This window comes from Hylobates moloch, unplaced genomic scaffold (assembly GCF_009828535.3).
Source record: "Hylobates moloch isolate HMO894 unplaced genomic scaffold, HMol_V3 SCAFFOLD_3, whole genome shotgun sequence".
Classification (NCBI taxonomy): Eukaryota; Metazoa; Chordata; class Mammalia; order Primates; family Hylobatidae; genus Hylobates; species Hylobates moloch.
The window spans coordinates 77,056,454-77,079,971 of NW_026652278.1; positions in this window are offsets into that span (position 1 = coordinate 77,056,454).

The window sequence follows — 23,518 nt, forward strand, 5'->3', positions numbered from 1 at the left end:
CTACTCAGGAGGCTGAGGGAGGAGAATCACTTGAACTCAGAATCGCACCACTGTACTTCAGCCTGGACAACAGAGTGAAATTATGTCTCAAAAAAAAAAAAAAAAAAAAAAAAAAGCTCAACGTCACTGATGAGGTTGTAGAGAAAAAGGAATACTTATACACTGTTGGTGGGAGTGCAAATTAGTTTAACCATTGTGAAAAACCATGTGGCAATTCTTCAAAGACCTAAAAACAGAAAAACCATTCTAATTAGCAATCCCATTACTAGACACATACCCAAAGGAATATAAATAGTTCTATTACAAAGACACATGCACATGTATGTTCATTGCAGCACTATTCATGACAGCAAAGATATGGATCAACATACATGCCCACCAATGATGGATTGGATTTAAAACAATGTAAATATACACCATGGAATACTATGCAACCATAAAAAGAATGAGATTATGTACTTTGCAAGAACTTAGATGGAGCTGCAGTCCATTATCCTTAGCAAACTAACACAGAAACAGAAAACCAAATACCTCATGTTCTCACTCATGTGGGAGCTAAAAGTTGAGAACACATGGACACACGGATGGGAACAGCATACAATGGGGACTATTAGAAGGTGCAGTATGGAGGAGGGAGAGGATCAGGAAACATAACTAGTGGGAACTAGACTTAACACCTGGGTGATGAAATAATCTGTACAGCAAACCCTCATGACAGAAGTTTACTTATATAGCAAATCTGCCCATTTACCCCTGAAATAAAAGATAAATAAAAATAAAAGTTAAATAAAAAACCCCCCAAGGTATCAGGTCAACTAAGTAGAATGTATGAACCTGAATTTAATCCTAGATCAGTAAAGGACATTTGTAGAGTAATTTGTGAAATTTTGGTATGGTATGTAATTTACAGTCTTTCATTAATGTTAATTTTCTGATTTTGATAAATGTGCTGTGTTTATACAAATGTTAATATTTGAGGAATATTGGTGATGGGAATGCCAGAATTTCTAGTAATTGTTTGCAACACTTTTTACATCTTAAATATTTCCCAAATGAAAAGTTAAAGTTTAAAAGTTAAAAATACTAGAAAATATATTTTTTCACTTATAATCCCAGCAAGAAACCAATAGTTTTATAACAATTCTGGTTAGTGTATGAGAAAACAGAAACCTTAATACATTGTTGATGGAGGGTAAAAACTGGTAAAATTTCTATGAGGTCCATTAATATATAAGCCTTAAATTGAAACTTAAAACCACTTGACTTAGCCTTTCTACAAATGGAATTTTATCCTCCCATTACACTTGCATGTGTGCAAAATGGCACATGTATAGGGATAGTCATTACAGCATCATTTTTAATAGGAAAAGGCCAAAGACACAGTCATTTTTATCCAAAGAGGACTGGTTGAGTCAACAGCCCTCTAACAGTAGCAATAAATAAAATAAATTAACAGTATTTAAATGAATACTTGAATCATAAAAGAATAAAAAAGCCCTTTATACAATGCTTTTGAATACCTTAAGATATGTAGTTACATGGAAATGATAATGTTTATAAAAGTGTACCTCTTTTAACTTTTACATATATTGGTTTGAAAGGAAAGGTAAGAAACTGTTAATAGTTAGGAGCTAAGTAGTCACGAGCATAGACATTGCTCTGTGATTTCCTGAGTTCCAATCTCAACTCTGTCACTAATAGTTGTAATGACAGGAGTAAATTATTTAACCCAGCGGATCCTCAGTTTCCTCATCTGTAAAATGGGGAGATTACAGTTGCCAGCTAAAGGGTTTCACTGAGGATTAACTGAGTTAATCGATTTGAAATGCTTAGAACTGCATCACACTTAAAAAGTTCCACAAATACTATTTTTATCACTTTTTTAAGAAGAACTTTGTTAGTGTGTTACCAGGGTAGGAACAAAATCATTCACTGTATACATTTGCACATTTTGGATTTTGAGCTGTGTGGACTGTGTTAGGTATTTAAATATAGAAGAGAAAAATAGATGAGAAAGATGAAATCAAATGAAAAATAAAATTTTATCATTCTATAAGGAGAAAAAAAATCTCCAACTCTTCATACTTGTTATCAAATAGTGTCCCACTGGGAATCTCAGTACAAATCTCTATTCTACTGGAGAGGAATTTACATCTCAATATTATACTGAATTATTGCTGTCCATATTTATCATTTTAATTATTGGCTTTATGTATAATCATATGTATTCTGACAATATTAATATCTTAAATGATCTGAATTTTGGACATGCACTGATTCTATTGGCTCAAAAATGCATTGCTTCTTTTTTCTCTGCAACAAGTGTTATAGTCCAAAAGGCTTGCTTTCATTGGCATAAATACAAAATATTTTTATTAACCATTAAAAATAAGATTGTTTCAGTGTTCATGCTAGTTAAACCACATGGGATTAGTAAATACATTAATGGTACCAGGTAAGATATAGGCACAATAATTTATTAAAACTGTAAGAGAACCATACCTCCAGATTATCTTTCTACACAAACAAATTTTATAAATTTATTGTGAGTAATTATTTAAAGTGGAGAGAATTTGTCAAGCGTGGCCTTCAATAAAATATGGCTTGATACAATAAAATGCCTTTAACTAATTTAGCTAAGTTAAAAAGCTTTATTATCCTTAATCTTTGGTTCCAGAAATGGAAAATGAAGCATGAATTTCAATTTGCATAAAAAGCTATAAGCGACTGTACATATGCTCATGGGGCTTTAATTTCATAAATTCTACACTCTCTGCCAAGACCAACGCTATCAATGAAAATTAATTTGCTATCAGAAGCTCTAATTGTATTGCAATTAAACCTCATCATTACGTCCTTTTTTTAGGAAGGGAAAGTGTCTTGTCAAGGTCTGAGTTCTACAAGACTTGGTATCAGACTATTACAGACACTTAATAAATTTGGAGCTGCAGCTTGAAGCCACATAATATGTCTTCTTAGTAGTATTTTAATATCCTCTACTTGCAGGAGGACTATAAAACCACCAAACGTCACCCTAAACTTTTACAGTAAGAAAAATGAAAATGGCTTGAATGAAACCTTATCTTTCACATGTCATGTATATTGCTGTACGTTTAGTATACATTACTTCATTTAATGCTCAAAATATTCATAAAATGAAGAAGTTGTTAGTCCCTTTTACAAATAAAGAAACTGTTAAAGAAGTCATACAGATTGAGCTAGGATGGAAATCTAACCCATATCACCTATGACTGCATTTATTCTTTCCCAGTTCTGTATCACACAGTTTTTTTCTATGCCTCTGCTCTGTATGCCTCCTCCCCAAACTCAATCAGTGATTAGATGCAGTGAAGGTGATATTGGAGAGGGGCCGGGAAGTGCTGGGTAGAGAAGGGCGGGGTCCCTGGCCAAGGCTCCACCCTCAGGCCTGTGCCCATGAGCCTAGGCGAGGACAGGCACTCCTGTTTTCATCCCCAAATGTTGCATTTTCCAGGACCACTCTGGCTCACCATGCCCCCATCCTGTGCCCATATAAACCCGAGAGACCCCAGCAGGAACACACACAAGCAGCTGGACGTCGAGAGGACCAGAGGAGCAGAAAATCACAGACACCAGCAGACACCTGCAGGCCATTGGCAGCGGAAGGATATGGAATTCTGCCGGGGGCAGTCAGAGGAGAGTTTGGCGGCTGGGCGGCCCAACTCCAGGGGTAGACCATCTTCCCACTCCATCCCCCTGCTGGCCTTCCCACCCATCTCACTGAGAGCTGCTTCCACCACTCAATAAAACCTTGCACCCATCCTCCAAGCCCACGTGTGATCCAATTTTTCTGGTACACTAGGGCAAGAACCCTGGGATACAGAAAGCCCTCTGTCCTTGCGATAAGGCAGAGGGTCTAATTGAGCTGATTAACACAAGCCGCCTGCAGATAGCAAAGCTGAAAGAGCACACTGAAACACATGCCCCCTGCGGCTTTGGGAGCTGTAAACACTCAACCCCAGACGCTGCCGTGGAGTCGGAGCCTAAAGACGCTCCCCACAGCCTGTCCATCTGCATGCTGCAAAGAAGTGAGCCACTCCCGTCTCACGCCCTGTGAGAGGGATAAGGGAACTCCTCCTGTTTCAAAGGTTTATACTGTATTCTAGAATCGTGATTCTGAAGCTGTACTGTGCTTAGGAATTATCTAGAGAGTTTGCTAAAATGAAGTTTCTGATTGGGCAGGGCTGACTTCAGATCTTCTGCATTTCTAGTCAAACTCTTAGGTAAATGTCCCGCATCTACTCCAGGGACCATGCTTTTAGTACAAAGCACTAATACCTTGTCTTCTCCCTGTGGAACATTCCAGCTCTAAGCAAAAGCCTTATGAAATGCCCATTGTACAAATTGCTTCTCAGATATTTTATACTGCAGCTTCATCAGGTTGGCCAGTCTAAACTTATTTCCAACTTCACTAATTTCATAAGTGATGAAGAATACCATATCCAAATATGTTTTTTCTTCTTTCATTAAGTAATGCATATTTGTTTCTAACCCTCAGAAAATAACAACAAACAAAATCGAACAATAAATGATAAAATATTTACGTAAAAACTACAAAGGGGCTCAGGAAAACATTTTGATGTATCTCTTTCCAGAATTATCATGAACATACCCCTTAATCTCTTGTTGGAATTATTTCTGTGTTACTAAATATGCATCTACATCACCATAAAACAATCAGAGGAACTTGCCATTTACCATGTAAGCCTCTGTATGTTAATTTCTCTAGGCCTAGTTTTCTCACCTAAAAAATAATTTGAACCAAGTAGGCTGACAGGTCCCTTTCCAGACCACTAATGGAAATCTCCCTTCTTCACATCTTTATCTCAGTGCTCTGAATTGCTGCACACCAAGCGCTCCATCCCCAGTTCTCAAAAGCTTCCACAAGTAAAAGGTTAACAAAATAGCAGGTATGCAATCTTTGCCCATCTCAAAGGATTTAGCCTTAAAGAAATCTGTACACCACAGTAATCTGCATTTAAACCTTCCTAGCATGAACTGGTATGTAAGATTTTTCTCTGTCTCTTCTCACTGCTGCCTTAGCTGTTGAAGGTCAGCTATGTCTTCCACTAAAGAAAACTTGCTTAGATTTACTTAGATTTTGCAGAAGAAAATACAAAATGTAGAAAATAAAATGATGAGCCTTTACTTGTGCAAAAACATCATCTTTGAGTAAGTATGTACTCTTTTTGATTTATTTAAGTGACATTTAGCACATAAATATAGAGTTTGCCATTTCATTTTCTGCCAGAAGTTATTTTTATTAAGTGCTGTGAAACTCCATTTAATGAAAAAGTGTCATGTTCTCATGTGCACTTTGAAGGAGCTAATAAGATCAACACTAGAAAGAAAATTAAATTAGGGATGAGTGGGTGGCAAACAATTTGCTGAGCAAATCTGTACTTCTCTGTGTGGATGTTGAGTGGCTTTCATGTTTAAGAAATTTAAGGGAATTTAATTTGCTGGGGTCTCATTTGAGAAGATAGAAAATAAAAATCTCCTCCTTCTTTGTTTCACCTGTTTCCTCTCTCCCCTGCCTTTCTTTCATTTACAGTCTTTATCATGTGCATGACTGTTACTCAGGACTCTCCTCTGTAAATTGAACGCCAGTTTTGAACTACCTCCTATTGGGGTAGCTTTGTTCTTCTTGTTAAACTTCCAGATTTGCACCTGCGAGTTCCTCTAAAGCTACGTCAATTGCTTTCTGAACTGTGGGAATTTGGAAGGAGAGAATTCCCTGTCCCCTTCTTCCCTCCCTCCTTTCAATAAACTTGCTAATTTTTGTATTGAAATGCCTAAAATTTCTGCCAAATCTTACAATTTCATAGAACTTCAAATCTCTTTATTTTCTATGTAATCAGCACTAGTGGCAGAGTACACATTTCACAACAGGGTCACTGCATTCCTTTTGCTGAAGTATTTTGTTTTCTCTTTCATACCATCATATGAGGAGCCATTTAGACAAACACAAGCCACCACCTCCGTCTTATTGTGTTCCACACCCTCAGAAAATGTGGTCTTTACTTTCTGTGATCAGTGATCTCAATTACACATTTCTGAGTATGTCCACATGTTGCAGCAGAGTTTATGAGACTTCAATAAAAATGTCACGCCTTTGTCTCTTTCATTCCCTCAAAACCACATTTTGCCCAGGAAGTGGGAGGTCCAACTCCTAACTCTGAAACCAGACTGGAAGGGTTCATGTTCCACATCCACTATTTATTGTGTGACCATTGGCAAGTTACTTAACTTTCTGTGCCGGCAATTTCTTCGTCTTTAAAATGGGACTATGACCAGGCACGGTGGCTCATGCTATAATCCCAGCACTTTGAGAAGCTGAGGAAGGAGGATCACTTGAGTCCAGGAGTCTGAGGCTGCAGCGGGCTGTGATGAGTTTTCAGAAATTCATTCTCAGTGGTTCTCATTGTATGAGCCTCCAGAAGGCAACAGCCAACACCATTCCATCTCCCCAGGAAGCAATGAGCCATCCTGGACTTGCTCTGTGTGGAGCCATCTTCTGCCCTTGGTGAGCTTCGTGTGTCACAGATACATCTCAGTGCATGAGCTGCGTACTCAACAATGAATCTCCCCTCCAAGCACAAGGTAAAAAAGAAATAAAACAGGCAGAGAAAGAAAAAAATGCTCCTAAATGTGTCTCAAATGATATTTTGCCTTTGATGATTAGAGATATCTTCATTTATATGTTCATGGACTCATTCATTCATTTAATCAACATTTATCAAATATCTGTGATAAAAAAGCACTGTGATTAACGCAGGATTACAAAAAAAAAGCTGATTATTTGTAACAAAGGAATGATGATGTACATGGAGCAAGGGTCGAACAAAACAAATTAAATAAAAGCAAGGAAACAAAGAAGCAAAAAGTCTACTTATGCTAAAGCCCCTCATGGAGATATTTCAATACACTCTTGAGACTTTCTGGAGTAGAAGTTTAATTCACTCTGTTGAAGCATTTCACACAGAAGATAATGTTAGAGCTGAGACTTGAAGCAATCAGGCAACTTTTAAGTTTAAATTTATTTGAATATAAGAGAAAAGCCTCATATCACAGTAAGCGAGACAGAAGTTTATTTCTCTCATATAAAATACAGACAACAGTGATAGAAAACACACCACTATTTGGCTTATTACAAGACATGTGCTGCTCCAGCACTAATAGATATTAACTTAATTAACACTGAAGCCAACTCTGAGCTGGTGATATTTTTAGTCCTATTTTACTTTACTTTACTTTATTTTTTTATTTTTAGAGACAAGGTCTTGCTCTATCACCCACACTAGAGTGCAGTGGGGAGATCATGGCTGACTGTAGCCTTGACTTCCTGGGCTTGATCACACTAGGTGGATGATCCTCCCACCTCAGCCTCTGGAGTAGCTGGGACTACAGGCACATGCCACCATACCCAACTTAATTTTTAAAATTTTTTGTAGAGACAGAGTCTGTACATGGAGTGTCGCTATTTTGTCCAGGCTGGTCTCCAACTCTTGCATTCAAGGAATCCTCCCACCTCAGCCTCCCAAAGTGCTGGGATTGAAGGTGTGAGCCACTAATCCCAGCCTTCACTTCACGTATTTTTCTATTTTATCTCTAGGTTGCCATGACTAGCACTGTTGATAAATTTTAACCTCTGAATTATGGATTTTTACTTACTAGTCTTCCTTAATACTAAAAAGTTGAGAGCAGAAAACTCGCCAGTCTGTGAGTATTTGTATCTGACCTGTGCTATTACCTGAAAGGCCTAGGTAAATGCTAAGATGGCAAAATTGATGGTTTTCATTTTTGAAGAACAGCTGCCATAGAAAACCATGCCAATGGATTGCTTTAGTATGATCCAGGAAGCAAGAGGCTAAATGAATCTGATCTCATACTCCCTTTGTAATGGGAAGACCTTGAGTAAAGGAATTTTGGTTGCAGTTTCAGCCAGCTGTAGCTTTGTTTTTTATTTTATTTTGTTTAGTTAGATTTCTTTTTACATCCTGAAGCCTGGGGAGCTGTGACAGATGTCTACAAACGCTGACATCTCTATAGGAAGACACTGGTGATGTGGATGTGGAGGAACAGGAGGTGAATGGAAGTTTTTCAAAAGATTAAGATTTTGAGGGTATCAGGTGGGGAATAGGGGTGAGAGTGATTTTTAATATTTATATATTAGAAATGTGCCCTCTCAAGGTATTTGGTTTTGTTCTTAATTTTATGGGAAACTATATCTAATGCTTACCACCACTTTTTTTTTTTTTTTTGAGATGATACCTCTTTAGTCAATATGGTCATTTGAAGTTCATTTTCCAGAAAATTCTTGAGGAAGGACTCATAGCAACAATGTTCTCAGAGTTTTTGCATAATGCTGCCAGTTTGTTCTCTTTGTAAATTAAAAGTCATATTTATAATTTTACATGTCTTAAATATGTCACTTTATTTTCTTCTGGTATAAAATGTTGTTGAAAATTTTATTGTATATCTAATTTTACTTCATTTCTATTTCAGAAGCTTTGTTTCCTATATGTCCAAATGAAATTTTTTAAAAATCCAGTAATCTTATTAGAATATGCCTTGATATTGGATATTTCTAGGTGGATATCCTCAGGTGTTTCAAGAATGTGCTAGTTTTTTAATGTGCAATTTCAGATGATTTTTTTTCTCTATTTCTTTCCTTTTTCTTTTTTAAAAATTTAAGCCAAGGTTATTTTTCTCTTGCTTTGGCTTTGTGTTCAGAGACTCGTACCATTCCTATGGCAGCCTCTTTTGCGTATTGTTAATATCCGTCACTGTCTCAATTCCTTTTCATCTCTTCATATTTTTGATGTATTTTTTCATCTTCCATTTCTTAAGACATTATCTTTTTTTAAAAAATTGTGTTTTATTCTTTCAGGTTTAGCCTTAATTTCTGATATTTATTTCTTATACTTTCCAGCATTTGGTGATCTTATTTCTGAGTTTCATTCATTTTGATTCATATTTTTATTTTATGTCTTATATCTCCTCAACGTCTTTTAGCTCATTTTGAAATAGTAGGTTACATTTTTGGTTTGATTGGTGGGCTCATCTTGCAGTGTGCACTCATAGTCTATAGGGCACTTCTCCAGCTCCTGGTTCTCATGTTTTTTCTTGTAATAACTTTGATTCAGATTTAACCTTGATAGTTCTTTATTGCTCCGAATATAAGTGTGTTTTCTGTTGTTATCTTTGCTCTTTTACAAGAGAGAGAAATAAACTTCTGTCTATAATGTGAGACTTTTGTGTTTTTCTGTGAAATTAACTTTTCTGATCTAACTTTTTAGAATGAGGCAAGTTTCAGGAAAGCTTTTCTAACTTCGCAGAACTCCCTCTTCGGTGCCTTGAATTTTTGGAATTTCCTGGTTGTGTTTCCTTTTCCCACTTTTGTGTAGACCTCATGTTTTCCTTTCTCTTGTCCTCTCCTGCTGTCTTTCGATTCAGCTCCCAAAAGTTTCTGCTCAGTGAGGGAGCCGTCCTAAAAGGGAGGGCTGGAGGTCTCTCTGGGGAGTTCTTAGGGCATGGCCTGCTCCAATTCTTTAGTTTTTCTTCCTTTGGGCCCCTCACACTCACTGGTTCTATGGAGGGAAAACTTATTCCCATTTTCAGATGCTGTTCTCCAGTTTGCCTTTAAGTTTCACAGAGAACATCTGTTGGTTCTTTGGAGTTTTTTTCTGTTCTCAGTTCCAATAGAGGCCACTCTCATTGCTTCCTTTGTCTTGCCACATAAAGAGTGGCTATAATGTCTATTTTGTGGCTATTGGTGTGTTTTGCAGGGCATGGGGATACCTTGATATCTAGTTTTGTTTTAAATATTGTCTGTGTGTTTTTGGTTTCCTTAAGAAGTTGCTGTGGAGTTTTATGTAGGAATTCAAGGAGATGATTAAAAACTCTCTCAAGGGCTTAATGCCATTAGAAGGTGTGTAAGGTCTTTTACAAAGCATTGAAACAAATGTTTCGCTTAGGTTTATAAAGTTGCCTTTAGGATCTATAAAGGAGGCAAATGTGACCAAAATTACCTCGTTCCTTGATGTTCTTTCGCTGTCACTTAAATCAACAGCAAATAGCTGACTTTAATAGGAAAGAAATGTCACTAGCTCTTTACAGAGGTGATAGTGTGGAACTTCTGAATAGCATTCATTTTATTTGGAAAAAGAAAAAACATTAAAGTATTTTGGAAGAGTTGAAGCTGTTTATACAAAATTATGATCAGTGTGGATTAGACACAAAATTGATGTGGCAAAGTGTGAATTCTTCATTGAAAAATTGATATGAAAAAATATTTTATTTGTAACCCACAAAGAGCAGTTCATATTGAAGTATCTCACAGGGGTGGGGACACATCGACATACTTCAGCCTTGAGTGACTACTCCCCTTCTTACCTGTCAGCTGTTTGGCCTGGTTCTAGCTAGACTAATAAATGTTTTACATTTTATTTAACTTTTGACTAATCATATATCCCAATGGAAAACATATGCTAAAATTACAGAATCTTTACCTTGGTGGCATTTTCACCTAAATCCTCAACAGAACTAAGCCTAGAATTAAATTAAATTCTAAAGAGGCAGTTGTTAAATGCTTGTTGATGGATTAAGTGATAACTTGCATAGTTCAGAACTTGATGGTTTGCAACCATTATCACCTATTATTCGGTACCTTTAACTCCTAGTCAAGACAACGGTGAGTTAGATATGTTACAGATAAGGAAATGGAGGTTCAGATTACATCTAGGACATAGTCAATCTTCCTTGTTCCATGTGTTTTGCTGCATCTACTATCCCATAGTTTCTGAGCTGATGACTATTTTGTAGGAAGAACTGGAAATTTATCTTTTACACTGGCTTAAGAAAAATATATATAGGCATCATTTTCATAAATTCATGTTTCTCTGCTTATGTTTCTCATATACTTATTTTATCCATTTTAATGACTCTTTCCCAAAAAAGGATGCCTTCTAAGAAATATATTCAAGGATTTTCTTCTTGCAATTAATGTCCTATGAAAAGCCCATGGTGATTGATCATCTGATATGTGCTAACTACTCAGCTAGATTTGTTCACAGAATTTTTTTTTTTTTTTTGGTAGCTGAACCAACTCTGTTACACACTTTTTGCAGACTTATCTCTCCTTCTTTTACAGGTCAAAGCAGTTAAATTATCTTCCCAAAGTCGCATCATTAATTAGCTAGAGCTACAATTCAAAACCAGACCTGATATCAAATTAATGTGGCTTTATATATGTAAAACACTGACCTTGCCCCTGTGCTGGGATGCCATGTATAAGATTTACCACATTCCATATATGTCCAAGGTCTTCTCATCAGATTTTTTGTTTTGTTTAGTTCTGTCTCTCTTAGACTTGTCCAGAAACATTTCTATTGAATAGATTTTTAAATACACCAACCTCTATACACTGCTATAAAAGGTTTTGTCATCATGTAAGCTACATAGAATGCTTATATACAGTAAGCAGTTAAGTGTTTGGCTTTAAAATGGAAGCTTCTTCCTCTTGACAATGATTTAAAGCCCTTATTTCACAAGTGGTGCTCTTTAAGAATATAAGTGGTACATATTTATGTCCTAGCCAGTTCTGGAATGTAAGTGTGTTGGCTGTTCGGGAATAAGAGAACAAATTTTTCAGGGGGAATTTTATCAAACAACAGGTATGTCTGGGGTAACACAGAGTGTGAATGTGTGACTGAGTTCATTGAATTCCAGAGAAGAGTCTATCTGAATGTAATAAGTTAGAGACAAATGATTCATAAAGAGATTGGGGGAAAATCTGATCTGTAGCTCAGGGGGTGCAAAGGGACAATTTCATTAGCAAGTATGGTTTCTCAGTATATCCATTGTTTTCTCATGTGATATGGATAGAAAAATATATGCTTCAACATTAATGCACAACAAACACTGTGTAAAGAGCAAAAAAGTACCATATGCAGATGGCATTGTAAGCAGAATATTTCAATCAAATGATGACAAATACTAAATTAGGAATAGGTTTTATGGCAAACAATTTGCTGAGCAAATCTGTAAGAATGGGTGTGTGTGTGAAAACTTCTCATTTGGAAAAGAAAACTTGAGACATTACTTTCTTCCTTATTGTTCTCTAGGAAAAATGACTGGATAGACCCAGTGTGGTCAAGGATGGACCAAGGGAATTGAAACATGTATTGTCATATATTTAGAGAGGGTAACTGCTCCCAGTACATAGATTTCATTTGGGGAGATAGGACTATAGGGTAATTTAGGCTTTTTGTGCCATTTCATAATTATTCTTTATTTGAACAGCTTTAGTTTAAGAGTGTTTGAATTGATTTAATTTGATTAAATTGACTTACAGCAGCTTAGGAAAAATTATAAATGAGTCAATTTTCAACTGTAGAATTTTAACTGAAATTCAGCCAAATCCAGGGTCATTAGAATCAAGGTAAGATTCAAGTAAAAAGAAAATAGTTTGAAATCTCTGGTCCTTAGGGAGAAATGATGTTTCAATGGGCTGACTTCATCAACAGTAAGCTTTGGTAGGGACTCTGGGTAACTTTACAGAAAGATTACTCAGCATTGAAGAGGCAGATGTGGGGGTCAGAGCAGGGGCAAATTAAAATAGCATTAGAGTTTGAAGTTTCTAGAAAGTAGCCTGGGTGATCCTAGAACTTATGTAGATTTAGGAGGACTATCCAGCAGTAGTAGGTTGAGGAAGATACCAAACAGTCTTTATGAACCGAAGTTCTTAATATGGTACCATTCATCAATTATTCATCCAGCACCAAAACAGAAACTCGAACACCCCTATATTCAAGGTGAAGTGACCTAGTGTACTGATGGTATCAGAGCCCAGGTATTGAGGCTGGAATGTGATGATATGATTCTAAGTAACTGGGGTTAGTAGGCAGCAAATTTGAAGGTTTCTCCATAGTAATGAGAGGCAGCAAAAATTTCTAGATTACTTGGTTCCGTATCCTGTCTAAGCTGAATGGAAATGGATAGTTATCCACCTAAATATTCTTCCTTATGCTACCTTCTGATTACTAATAATTTACCTTAGATAAAGCATAAAGCTTGAACCAGGAGCCAGAGAATTAGTGAAAAAAAAGAATGATTATAATGAGCTCTCTGAGAAATATAAATGAGCAAAAACCCAGCAAACACAGCAGCTACTGGTAATTAGAATAGAGACCTGAAGATCGTGGTGAAAAAATATCAACATCACTAATGATGTGTTTGAGAGGAAGCCTGGGATCTTCTTGTCCTGCAGCATCCTATAATCATTCTGTTCTTCAACAAATATTTAATAGAGCAAAATTTGGGGGCATAGTGCCAAATATTAGGGCACAATAATGACATTAAAAAGACAATAATTACTTTCAAGGAGCCACACTCTACTAAAAAAATACACACCAGTAGACTCAGAATCATATGTTGATTTAGTTTTGGAAAATTATATGACTCAGTGAGAGTAAGCTGAAAGTAAACCTACTCCAGCCTCTGAGAGGGGCAGGGACAAAGGGAGAAAAGATCAAGAGACATGAACTGGAGGTGAATAGATGGCCACAGTAGAGAGAGGCCGCAGCTGCTCTAGTAGTCTGGCATGAACCGCCAGCTGTAGAGAGTATAATGTAGTGTGAAGAAAGAAAGGGCCAGGAAAATGGCATAACACCAAATTCACATCTCTACCCTGAGTGATTTCTGGTATGTGATATGCACATAATCTACTTGAGAGGACAGGAGAGGAAAAGCAACGCCATGGAAGATCTTTTCTCAAAGCATGGAGTTGGAAGAAAAATTCTATGAAGAGATTGAAAATATAAGAACATGGCCTGGCACAAGCCACGGTGGCTCATGCCTGTATTCCTAGCACTTTGGGAGGCTGAGGCAGGAGAATCTCTTGATCCCAGGAGTTCGAGACCAGTCTGGGTAACATTGAGAAACTTTGTCTCTACAAAAAATAAAAAAATTAGCCAGGTGTGATGGCATGCCCCTGTAGTCCCAGATACTTGGCAAAGCTTGGGCTTTGGAGGCCGAGGTTGTAGTGAGGTATGATTGTGCCACTGCACTCCTGCCTGGGTGACAGAGCAAGACTCTTTCTCAAAAAACAAACAAACAAACAAACAGAGAATGTATTTGTCACATAGTAGTTTAAAAGTGATAGGTGAAACTGTTGGGTAAGAAAAAGGAATTACAAAGTAAGGTGAGGCTCAGGTAACTGGAGAGAATTGAATCAATATACTTTTGACTAGGGCTGGTAAACAAGAATAACAAAGTTCTGAACAATTACAGCTTAGCTAATTTCAGATTTCCTAAGCCCACTAGCTCCCACTTACAGGCGGACTGTGGGGACTTTCACCTCTCTGGAAGCATTCACCCATGGCCTGAATAGTATGTGCCTCTGAGGGAGTTTCATCCTGTTGCTAGGCCAGTCATGTTTCAAACCTTGGAAACTGCTTATAAGTTGTAAAAACTCCATGTTTTTCATAAAGATTCTTCTGACACTTGACACTTGAACCCTTGATTGACTTATCTATAAGTGCTAATGTTTTTGGATAAAAATGAGGGCAATGTGTGAAGAAGAAAATTGCATGACAGATGATTCACACACATTTACTTTGAAAGAGGCTAATGGTACTAACCAGACGCTTTTCATTTCCTCCCCTATTATACTCTTGGGAAAATATTTCAAGCTTGATTTCCACATTGATTTTTTTTGCTTTGTCTACAGTTTTTTCACTTTTATTTCCAGAATATCAGATAGCATTTCTTGAGCATCTATTATATGACACACAAAGTGCCATATAATACATTGAATAGGTTTACTTACTGCAGAATTTCTCACTGCCTTTAATATGACAAATAAAATGCACATCCAAGAGAGACCTATAGCTTGCACTTTTAATTGATTTTTTAACCAGAGGGTACCTTTGTTTTGAATGTCTTTCAGGAATTCCTTCTATGGAATACACCTTCAAAAACACTGGGCCAGGTCAAGAGACCAAGCTAGCATGTAGATAGCTGGATAGGTGGATTTGAGTCACACAGCAAAAAGCTTTTGGGTAAAAGAATTTGGGCTCTGTTGACTAGACTGGCAAGGTAGATTTCTGTATTACTAGTTTTCTTTGAATTAAACTGGTTTACTTCTGTTTAATCCTGAAGGATGAAACATAAAGAAAAGCACAGGAAATTATATACCAGATATGCTTATGTCCTCATTTGAAATTAGTTTGGACCATGAGGACTATACATTCTCTTAACTCAGGGTCGGTAAATTACAGCCCAAGAGATGAATCTGGACTGCTGCCTGATTTTGTCACACAGTCATGCTAATTCATGCTTATTCTTGCTTACTCAAGCTGTCTGTGGCAGCGTTTGCCCTACAGTGGCAGAGTTGATAGTTGTGACAGAAGCCATATGGCATACAGAGCCTAAAGCATTTACTATCTGGCCCATCACAGGAAAAAAGTTTTGCCAGCCCTGCTTTAAAGGATTGATCATGTTTACATTTTGCTTTTGGAAAATCCATATGTGGTGGACACAGCAGTGGAGAGGGGCTAACGTGTTTGGCCACTTGCCCTTTACTGTTTTTCAAATAGAAACTAAACAATGTACTAAAGCCAGCTGTAACAGCAGTGCTGTCTAGTATCTCTACAAGAATAATTCTAAATGCAAGAGACCATACTGTGAAACCATTTCTTGCTCTAAAAAAATTCTGAAGTACAACTGGGAACAATTCAAGAAGAAAACAGTGTTAAGGTACACTAATACAATTTGCAGGTAATTGTGAATTACTGATTTGGGCAATAAATAATTGTGGTCTCTATATGTATACTCACACACACACATAAACACATAAACATACACGGCACTACTTACTTTGTATGAACTGGCTGCTTGCCTTCTGGAAGTATACGTATCACTGGGATGCCAACCAGGAGCATCTTGTCTGATGCTGATATGTGTTTGTCTATGTATCTATTATTAGTAATCTTAAAATTGTGTTTCATATCCTTTTCCAATAAAATTTAGTTTCAGAAATCTCATTAAGCACACAAAACTGAATAAGGCTCACAATTTTTATAATTAGGTATGTAGGTATAGTTAGATAAATATCTACATGAAAATATACACATAAATATAGATATGATACAGACATAGAGTTACACACATATATAATTATATATATATTAATTTTATGTATATATACATTTATTAAGCTAGTTTTTGTCTACATGATTACTGTAGTGAGGGGACCTCCATCCGGAGCAGCTAGGTGTTTGCCCACAAATTGGGTGCATTCATTTCCTTTTCTCTTTCTTTTTTTCTCAGCACTGCTTGGTTTCTGATGGTATACTTCGATCAGGCAGTAAGCTCAACAGCAGGTTGATGCAAGTTTACACGGATAATTCTGAGATCCAGAAATGGTATACTGAGGGGCCAGCATATGTGGGCAGCTTCTCCCCTCTGGTTTTTCTTGTTCAAAAGCCTCTGAGCCTGCTGATTTCTGCAGTTAACTCTTTTGTTTGACTAGGAGAACGGCGTGCCTTCTGGTCAACTGCTGCCACAACATGAGAGAAATGCCCAGCTTAGGACTGCTTCCAGTGACTGAGGTTGCAGTTCCAACCATGCACATGAGCTGCCCCAAAGGAGCTACTCACCTGAGTGACAGCACAGCAGTGCTGTGGGGAATTTCAAGTGCCCTTCTTTCCATCTGCCCTCTCCTTTAACTCTTGCCTCTCAAGACTAAAAACTGTACCGAGATTCTCCAAGAATCTCCTCTATTAATTCCTGGCAAGTTGGAGGTGTAAATGAGACCCTGGTTAAAGTTACCCCTCTAATAGCTCTCTGTTATATGTGGAGAAAATGTTTGATGTTTTGGCATCAAATATCTAGTGATGATATAAAAATTTTCTTTTGAATATATGTGGAGTTTAATGGTGGTGGGTTAGGGAGACAACTAATTAGATGCTTCCCTTATGTTTTCATTCTACAATATAGTTTTTAATTGAAAGGTTTCCTCCAATACCTATTATGGAAGCCCAATAATTTTCAAAGCATAATCTCAAATGGGAACACAAATTTAAATACTCACAATTTAAATTTTGTGAAAGGAAAAAAATAAAAATTAAAATTAAAAAATGGTCCTTTATGTCAGGCCTCTGAGTCCAAGCCTGCACATATGCATCCAGACAACCTGGAGCAACTGAGGAATGACAGGAGAGGTGAAAATAGCCAGTTCCTGCCTCAACTGATGACATTCCACCATTGTGATTTGTTCCTGCCCCACCCGAACTGATCAACTGACCCTGTGACATCCCTTCTCCTGGACAATGAGTATCAGAAGCTCCCCACCTAGCACCTTGTAACCCCTGGCCCCCCAACAAGAGAAAAACCCCCTTTGACTGTAATTTTCCACTACCTACCCAAATCCTATAAAACTGCCCCACCCTTGTCTCCCTTTGCTTTTGGCTCCTTTTTCGGACTCAGCATGCCTGCACCCAGGTGATTAAAAAGCTTTATTGCTCACACAAAGCCTGTTTGGTGGTCTCTTCACACGGACGCGTGGGACACTTTAGAGACTTTCTCTAATTTCTACTGATAATGCATGGTGATCTCTTTCTTGAAAACCAGTTTGTGGGTTAATAGTTTGATTACATGGAGGACTGTGAGAAATAAAGAGAAAATGTATTTTCTTGTGATTCAATATTGCTGGTAGCTATTTTAACAGTTCATATTTGTACTTTGTGTTTCTTTAATTTATTGGTGTGACAAATAACTCATTTATGCTCATTTATATTGATATTAATATACCATGAATAAAGTATTTATAGTCCAGGCATTTCATTTTCTGTAATCTCAATATTCAAATGTTTGTTTGTTCTTAAAAATCGTTTTTATTTTTAATTTAGTAGATCCTAGGTGATGTAGATGAGCATTTACCTAGAAACGCAAACATCCACAAACATACTTATGCATACTCATTAAAAAACAGAAATATTCAGTGCCACCAGGTGTATGTCTGAAAACTGGATGTCTGCATCCTTCCTGATTTGCAGGTAAAATTTAATGATGATAATGATAATGAGAACAATTTGAATTCTATTTCTTAAGCTTTGCTATGAACCAACACCATGTTAGGTGCTTTGCATATATTTTCTTATGCTTTCTTCAGCTTACCCTGTTAGATAATGTTCATCTTCCTCATTTTCAGACGATTTGATAGAAATTTGGAGAGCTTATATGACTTGTTTGAGGTCACTTACCTGGAAAGTGGCAGAATTAAGATTTCAAACAGTCTGCCATTCTCTAAAACGCAGACTCTGAGTTACTACAGTATGTAATTTTCCTAAGTTAAAAATTTACCATTAGGAGATATACCTAATGCTAAATGACGAGTTAACGGGTGCAGCACACCAACATGGCACATGGATACATATGTAACAAACCTGCACATTGTGCACATGTACCCTAAAACTTGAAGTATAATTAAAAAAAAGAATTACTACAAAGAGATTTCCCTCCAATTTTTTAGGCACTAACTCTTCCGTAAGACCAAGAAGCCTGTAGTTTCTCTCCACTGCCCTCATTGCAATACATCAATAGTGTGCAATCTTTACCATTCAGAAGGTTTCATGTCTCAAATCAATCAAATTTTATTTTATTCCCATTCACTTTAACCTTTTTTTCTTTCTTTTATCAAAAACGTTCAGAATTCCATAACTATATGATGCCTTATAAGTGCCATTTGACTTTAAAACTTCAAATTACCACATTATTATTCATCTGTGGGCATGGCCCCTAGCATAGAAAAACTGGCCGGCAGAAGTTGAGGTCCCACTGACCTGGGAGATCGTCTTTGATTTTTGATTTAATATTTGTTAAAAGATGAACCAAACTGGAATGTCAGTAGGTACATTTGAGCACTGCTTCACACTTGATTTAATATTTGTTAAATATTAAAAATATTAAATGTCAACTATTAAAAACATTTAATAGCTAACAAATATTAAATCAAGTCCAGTTTTTCCAGGACTTTTGTCACTGAAATTCAGAAATATGATTTTTCTCAGTGTTCTCAGTGGAGTAGCAGGGATAGAAATGTTTGCCCTATTCAGGGATGGGGGAACCTTTTGCAACTTTTTTTTTTTTTTTTTTTTTGAGACAGAGTCTCGCACTTTGGCCCAGGCCAGACTGCAGTGGCGCTATCTCGGCTCACTGCAAGCTCCGCTTCCTGGGTTCACACCATTCTCCTGCCTCAACCTCCCGAGTAGCGGACTACAGGCGCCTGCCACCGGGCCTGGCTAATTTTTTGTATTTTTAGTAGAGACCGGGTTTCCCCGTGTTAGCCAGGATGGTCTCGATCTCCTGACCTTGTGATCCGCCCCCCTTGGCCTCCCAAAGTGCTGGGATTACAGGCGTGAGCCACTGCGCCCGGCCCCTTTTGCAACTTTTATCCAACAATAGGATCAAAAGCTGAACAGAAAGTATTCTTGACCTTAATAAACCTTTCCTACAACCCTTGAAGCTGTGTAAAATTTGACTAATGAGACAGCTTAATGGGCACCAGGACCTTGTAAGTCCTCCATTGCCAAATGATGTGGAATTACTGGCTCTAGGAGCACAAGCTTCCTTAGAACCTTGAAGAAAGGCTGTCTATGCTCCAGGAGGCAGAGAAGCAGAATGAACGTGTGCTTTTAACCACTGTATTTTGCTGTGTTCTGATTGTTACTTTCATAAGATGTATTAGTCTTTTCTTTGAAATACTCAAATTTTAAGGAATAAAGATCTGATCTACAAGTAGGGATGACCACATCTTTTCTTTTTTCTTGGCCAGATTTATTATGTTATAATTTATATAATAAAATTTAAATTTGTGCTCGATTTTAATTTGATGAGTGTTGACAAGCATATATAGTCATATAAAGACTGTTACCACAGTAAAAATACAGAATATTTCTATCATTCCAAAAAATCTTCTCCTCCATTTTGTGATGAATTCATTTCCCTGCCCCTTGGCTCATAGCAACCACTGTTGTGATGTCTGTTCCAATAGTTTGGTCTTTTCCAGAATGTCATCTACATGCAATTATATAATATGTACTCTTTGTATAAAGTTTTTGATTTATCCACATTTATGCATGTGTTAGTAGTCTATGATTTTTTGAACCATATTTTATACATTGGTGTGCCACCATCTGTTTGCCCATTAGCCAGTAGATGGACATTTGAGCTGTTTTTAATTTGGGGCTATTATGAATAAAGCTATTTTAAACTTTCCAGTAGAGGTTTTATGTGGTCAAATGTTTTCATTTTTCTTGGCTTCAGATTGATTGGTACTATGCCTTTCTTCATAAGAAACTGCCAGTTTTCAAAGTGTCTGTACCGTTTTGCATTTCCAAGAGTTATATACGAGTTCCAGTTGTTTCTTGTCCTTGTCAACATTTGGTATTGTCAGTTTTTTCAAGTTGAGCCATTCTATTGGCATGTACATCCACGTGGTTTTAATTTATATTTCTCTAAAAACAAATGATGTTGAAAGTCTTTTTGTGTACTTATTTGCTATCCATTTGTCTCCTTTGGTGAAGTGTCTGTTGAAATCTTTTGTCCATTTTTAAAATTAGATTGCGTGTTTTCTTATTATTAAATTGTTAGAGTTCTTTATATACTTTCTGATAAAGTCCTTTGTCAAATATCTGTTTGCAAATATTTTCTCTCACTGTTTGGCTTACCTTAACACTTTTTTCAACAATGTCTTTCAAAAGGCCAACCTTCTATATTATTTTAAAGTACAATTTATCAATTTTTCTTTTATGATTTGCACCTTTTGAATACTAAGCTAAGAAATCCTTACTAAGCCCAAAGGCCCAAAATTCTTCTTTTAAGTTTCCTTTTAAAAGTTACTTAATTTTATCTTTTGCATTTAGATCAATGAGGGGTCTTACAAAAGTTCATAGAAAATGACCATTAAAAAAAATCTATGCATGAATTTTAAATTTTTTTCATACCAAAATAAGCTCATACTAACTTTTTATAACATGTCTTAACAGGATCTAGTTTGAGGAGCTAAGAAGTTTAAGACATTAGTTAAAAGAGCCCCATCAGAGCAACATAAATTCTGCTAAAATTGAAACAAAAACAAATACCAAATATATGGTGAAGCTTGGGTGGAAGAATGGTGACTCATTGATGCCTTATGAAAAATTTATGGGGACAATGCCCAGAGAAATTAGCAGTTTACAAATGTATAACTTATTTTAAGAAGGGACAAGACAAGGTTAAAGATGGAGCCCACAGAAGCAGACAACCGACATCAATTTGCAAGGAAAAAAATCCATTTTGTTTGGCACTAGTTGAAGAAGAACAATGATTAACAGCAAAAACAATAGCCAGGACCATAGACACCTCAATTGTTTCAGCTTGCAAAATTCTAACTAAAAAATTAAAGTTGGGAAAACTTTCCACTTGATGGGTGCCAAAACTGTTGTGCCAGATCAGCTGCAGTCAAGAGCTGAGTTTTCCATGAAAATTGTAAAGAAGTGAGATCAAGATCCTGAGGCATTTCTTTAAAGAATTGTTAACAGGAGATGATACATGGTGTTATCAGTACAATCCTGAAGATAAAGCACAGTCAAAGCCATGGCTACCAAGAGATGGAAGTGGTTGAGTAAAAGCAAAAGCAGACTCATCAAGGGCAAAGATCATAGCAACCTTTTTCTTTTTCTTTTTTTTTTATTCTCAAAGTATTTTGCTTGTTGACTTTCTGGAGGACCAAAGAATGATAACATCTGCTTATTATGAGCATGTTTTGAGAAAGTTAGGCAAAGTTTTAGGAGAAAAATGCCCCAGAAAACTTCACCAGTCATTTTACATCATGACAATGCTCCTGTTTACTCTTCTCCCCAAGCAAGGTCAATTGTGTGAGAGTTTTGATATGAAATTATCAGTAATCCACCTTAAAATCCCCATTTAGCTCCTTTTGACTTCTTTTTGTTTCCCAATTTAAAAATAATCTTTGAAGGGTACCCATTTTTTCTTCAGTTAGTAATGTAAAAAAGAATGTCTTAAATTTGATTGTGCTTGTCAAGAAAGTTTTTAATTTTATCTTTTAATTCCATTTTTCCATGAATTTTTGAAGTCCCCTTGTACAATCTAAGTTAAATTTTTATGTTGTGATAAAAAGTTAAGTTAAATTTTTATGTTGTGTTAAATTTTTATGTTGTGCTGAGGTTTACATTTTACATATATATGTTTAGTTGTTCCAGCACCATTTGTTGGTTATCCTTTCTCCATTAAATTACCTTAGAACCCATGCTGCAAATGACTTAACATATTTTATGGGCCTATTTCTAACATTTTCTGTATTATGTTCCATTCATCTGTATACTTATAAACAGAAAAAAACACACCTGCTCGATTGCTACAGATTTATAATTCATTCTGAAATAAGGTAATGTCAATCTTCCAGATTTGTTCTTTCTCTAAGGTATACTAAAATTTTCTTCCCTTTTATTAGTTGTAATTTTTAACTTTTGTGGGTTCATAGTAGGTGTATACATATACAGGGTACATGAGATGTTTTGATACAGGCATGCAATGTGGAATAAACACATCATAAAGAATGGGGTATTCATCCCCTCAAGAATGTACTCATTGAGTTGCAACCAATCCAATTACACTCTAAGTTATTTTAAAATGTATAGTTAAATTATTATTGACTATAGTCACCCTGTTGTGCTATCAGATGGTAGATCTGATCAATTCTTTATATTTTTTGTACCCATTAACCATCCCAACCTCCACCTCTCGACACCTGCCGGCACCCCTGCAACTACCCTTCACAGCCTCTGGTAACCATCCTTCTACTGTCTATGGCCATGAGTTGAATTGTTTTAATTTTTAGATCCCACAAATAAGCAATGTTTGTCTTTCTATGCCTGGCTTATTTTACTTAATATAATAATCTCCAGTTCCATCCATGTTGTTGCAAATGACTGGAACTCATTCTTGTTTTATTGCTGAATAGTTCTCCATTGTGTATATGTACCATGATTTTTTTAATCCATTCATTAGTTGATGGACACTCAGGTTGGTCTTTATAGGTGAAGTGTGTTTCTTGTAGTCAACAGATTAAAAGATCTTACTTTTTATTCATTCAGCCAGTCTTTGATTGAAGAGTTTAGTCCATTTATATTCAATGTTATTGATATGTAAGGACTTACTTCTGCCATTTAAAAAATTTGGTTTCTGGTTATTCTGTGATCTTCTTTTCCTTCTTTCTCTCATTCCTGTCTTCCTCTGGTGGAGATGATTTTCTTTAGTAATACAATTTAGTTTCTTGCTTTATATTGTTTGTGTATCGTTGCTTTTTTTTTTTTTTTTTGGTTTGAGGTTACCATGAGGCTTGCAAATACTATCTTATAACCCATTATTCTAACCTGATAACAACATAGCACTATTTGCATAAACAAACAAG